Here is a 4,528-nt window from a genome sequence, read left to right on the forward strand (position 1 = left end):
TTGGGTAGCGTTCGTACGGACATGCTAGGTTTTGAGCCGCCAAGTTCGCAGAGGGTCGGAGCACTGACGCTTCAACATGAACTTTCATTATGCCTCTATGGTCACTTCGTGGGTTAGGGGAGAATATTGCAATAGCAATAATCTTTTCTCTTTTATGCTATATTGAGAATTGGCACTCTTTATTAGTAGTTATATCTGCTGCGCGCTGCTCAGTATCTGTAGAGAGAGAGAGAAACAAATTAAAGAAAGTAAAGGCAGCGAAGTTAAGTAGAAGAAAAATCCAGTTTGCTACACTATACTGTTGGATCGGGAATAGGGACAGGAAGATATATACATATACATATATATATATATATATATTCAGGGCACAGGAGAACAGTTAAGAGTTTCTTTAAAATCTGTGTGCTTCCTATTAAGATGCGCCTGATCAATTCCTGAGAGCTGTAGTGACGTTATCCGTCTTCTTTCTTGTACGCTTTACATTTATTACCAACTGCGACAGTATGGACACCATTTGCTATACAGTTCTTTGTCAAACTACAGCTAGTAATACACAAAAAGACTTAGCTAGACGGGAACCTAAAATTGTGGGGTTTAGCGTCGCGTAACTTGGGCAGTGGTTTATTAAGGGTGGCGTGGTGCAGAGCTTCGGATTAACTTTCCCCACCTGGGATTCTTTAAAATGCACCCACAGCAGTGTGTGCGAGTGTTTTGTTTTATTTTTTTTTGTGTGTACCACAAATATTGGAAAACGGGTGCCGTAGCCAGGTTACGAAACCCCGACCTCGTCCTCAGCGCCGCAACGCCGTAGTCACTAAGTCACCACAGCGCCTCTGACAGAGCGTACCGTGGTACGCTAAGTGCAGTTTTGTTGCGAGTGATTACCATTCTCGGTGAAATTGATAAAAAATCATGAGCCATTCCACTCTGTAAAGGTGGACGACCAGCGAAGCTGTTTAGCATATGACACATCATCATCATCATCAGCCTAGTTACGCCCACTGCAGGGCAAAGGCCTCTCCCATACTTCTCCAGCTACCCCGGTCATGTACTAATTGTGGCCATGTTGTCCCTGCAAACTTCTTAATCTCATCCGCCCACCTAACTTTCTGCCTCCCCCTACTACGCTTCCCTTCCCTTGGAATCCAGTCCGTAACCCTCAATGACCATCGGTTATCTGCCCTCCTCATTACATGTCCGGCCCATGCCCATTTCTTTTTCTTGATTTCAACTAAGATGTCATTTACCCGCGTTTGTTCCCTCACCCAATCTGCTCTTTTCTTATCCCTTAACGTTACACCTATCATTCTTCTTTCCATAGCTCGTTGCGTCGTCCTTAATTTCAGCAGAACCCTTTTCGTAAGCCTCCAGCTTTCTGCCCCGTAGGTGAGTACTGGTAAGACACAGCTGTTGTACACTTTCCTCTTGAGGGATAGTGGCAACTTGCTGTTCATGATTTGAGAATGCCTGCCAAACGCACCCCAGCCCATTCTTATTCTTCTGGTTATTTCAGTCTCATGATCCGGGTCCGTGGTCACTACCTGCCCTAAGTAGATGTATTCCCTTACCACTTCCAGTGCCTCGCTACCTATCGTAAGCAGCTGTTCTCTTCCGAGACTGTTAAACATTACTTTAGTTTTCTGGAGATTTATTTTCAGACCCACCCTTCTGCTTTGCCTCTCCAGGTCAGTGAGCATGCATTGCAATTGGTCTCCTGAGTTACTAAGCAAGGCAATATCATCAGCGAAGCGCAAGTTGCTAAGGTATTCTCCATCAACTTTTATCCCCAATTCTTCCCACTCCACGTCTCTGAATACCTCCTGTAAACATGCTGTGAATAGCATTGGAGATATCGTATCTCCCTGTCTGACGCCTTTCTTTATTGGGATTTTGTTGCTTTCTTTGTGGAGGATTACGGTGGCTGTGGAACCGCTATAGATATCTTCCAGTATCTTTACATATGGCTCATCTACACCCTGATTCCGTAGTGCCTTCATGACTGCTGAGGTTTCGACTGAATCAAATGCTTTTTCGTAATCAATGAAGGCTATATATAAGGGTTGGTTATATTCCGCACATTTCTCTATCACCTGATTGATAGCGTGAATATGGTCTATTGTTGAGTAGCCTTTACGGAATCCTGCCTGGTCCTTTGGTTGAAAGAAGTCTAAGGTATTCCTGATTCTATTTGCGATTACCTTAGTAAATACTTTGTATGCAACGGACAGTAAGCTGATCGGTCTATAATTTTTCAAGTCTTTGGTGTCCCCTTTCTTATGGATTAGGATTATGTTAGCGTTCTTCCAAGATTCCGGTACGTTTTAGGTCATGAGGCACTGTGTATATAGGGCGGCCAGTCTTTCTAGGACAGTGTTCTCACCATCCTTCAACAAATCTGCTGTTACCAGAGCCTCCCCAGGTGCCTTCCGCCTTTGCATAGCTCCCAAAGCATTCTTTACCTCTTCCGGTGTTACTTGTGGGATTTCAAGTTCCTCTAGCCTATTCTCTCTCACCTTATCTTCGTGGGTGTTACTGGTACTGTATAAATCTCTATAAAACTCTTCAGCCACTTGAACTATCTCATCCATATTAGTAACGATATTGCCGGCTTTGTCTCTTAACGCAAACATCTGATTCTTGCCTATTCCCAGTTTCTTCTTCACTGCTTTTAGGCTTCCTCCGTTCCTGAGAGCCTGTTCAATTCTATCCATATTATAGTTCCTTATGTCCGCTGTCTTACGCTTGTTGATTAACTTAGAAAGTTCTGCCAGCTCTATTCTATCTGTAGGGTTAGAGGCTTTCATACATTGGCGTTTCTTGATCAGATCTTTCGTCTCCTGCGATAGCTTACTGGTTTCCTGTTTAACGGCGTTACCACCGACTTCTATTGCGCACTCCTTAATGATGTCCATAAGATTGTCGTTCATTGCTTCAACACTATGGTCCTCTTCCTGGGTTAAAGCCGAATACCTGTTCTGTAGCTTGATCTGGAATTCCTTTTACTTTCCCTCTTACCGCTAACTCATTGATTGGCTTCTTATGTACCAGTTTCTTCCGTTCCCTCCTGAAGTCAAGGCTAATTCGAGTTCTTACCATCCTATGGTCACTGCAGCGCACCTTGCCGAGCACGTCTACATCTTGTATGATGCCAGGGTTCGCGCAGAGTATGAAGTCGATTTCATTTCTAGTCTCACCATTCGGGCTCCTCCACGTCCACTTTCCGCTAACCCGCTTGCGGAAAAAGGTATTCATTATCCGCATATTATTCTGTTCTGCAAACTCTACTAATAACTCTCCTCTGTTATTCCTAGAGCCTATGCCATATTCCCCCACTGACTTGTCTCCGGCCTGCTTCTTGCCCACCCTGGCATTGAAATCGCCCATCAGTATACTGTATTTTGTTTTGACTTTACCCATCGCCGATTCCACGTCTTCATAGAAGCTTTCGACTTCCTGGTCATCATGACTAGATGTAGGGGCGTAGACCTGTACAACTTTCATTTTGTACCTCTTATTAAGTTTCACAACAAGACATGCCACCCTCTCGTTAATGCTATAGAATTCCTGTATGTTACCAGCTATGTTCTTATTAATCAGGAATCCGACTCCTAGTTCTCGTCTCTCAGCTAAGCCCCGGTAGCACAGGACGTGCCCGCTTTTTAGCACTGTATATGCTTCTTTTGGCCTCCTAACTTCACTGAGCCCTATTATATCCCATTTACTGCCCTCTAATTTCTCCAATAGCACTGCTAGACTCGCCTCACTAGATAACGTTCTAGCGTTAAACGTTGCCAGGTTCATATTCCAATGGCGGCCTGTCCGCAGAGGTGACACAAAATTTTGAACATAAGTGCGGACTCATTTACCGTGATTTTTATATACATTCGTGTGGACAACGGGACCGCCACCCCGAGAAGCCGGAGGCAACTAGACACGCATGACGTTTCGATGGGACCGCCACCGTGCACGGGAGTGCCGAAGGAAAGGATATACGCAAGCGCTCGGAATGCCAACAAAGAGAGGGCGGTGCGAACGTAGACATGGCCGAGGTGGTTCAAAATGTAGTATCTGTTCTTATCAGGTTAATATATCAGATACAGGTTTCATTTGGACCTAAGAAGTTCAACTGATTTTTGCAAGTTGGCCGAGTGCTTGAAGGCTGCTTCACCTCCGCCGCGGGTCGGCCCGGTATTGCATTATCTGCGGGATCGGCCCACGGTTTTTGGTCTACGGACATCAATCGGCTGAAAACTAGCCATATACAGCTTCACTATAAAAAATACAACGCTGCACAGAACATATATTTCGTGAGAATAAGCCCTTATCCACGCAGCCGTGCATCTGCGAAGCGCCCTCATAGGACGTGGACAAAAAAAAATGAAAATCAACAGTGCTTAGTTCACAAAGCTATGCGAAACAAGCGCGAACCTCACTCAGCAACCAAGCGGAGCATAACTTCCCGTACCTATTATGAAAACGGCGCCCTTGGGAAGTACTTGATCCAAAAAGTAAGAATCAAGAAAGAAAA

At 44.8% G+C, this 4,528-nt stretch overlaps 1 pseudogene; it reads left to right on the top strand.

Moving 5' to 3' along the window:
* The first annotated feature begins 4,040 nt into the window (after window positions 1–4,040).
* Window positions 4,041–4,222, top strand: LOC126541415 (U2 spliceosomal RNA; annotated as a pseudogene).
* The last annotated feature ends 306 nt before the right edge of the window (window positions 4,223–4,528 follow it).

The sequence above is a fragment of the Dermacentor andersoni genome, chromosome 2 (assembly GCF_023375885.2).
Source record: "Dermacentor andersoni chromosome 2, qqDerAnde1_hic_scaffold, whole genome shotgun sequence".
NCBI classification, from domain to species: Eukaryota; Metazoa; Arthropoda; class Arachnida; order Ixodida; family Ixodidae; genus Dermacentor; species Dermacentor andersoni.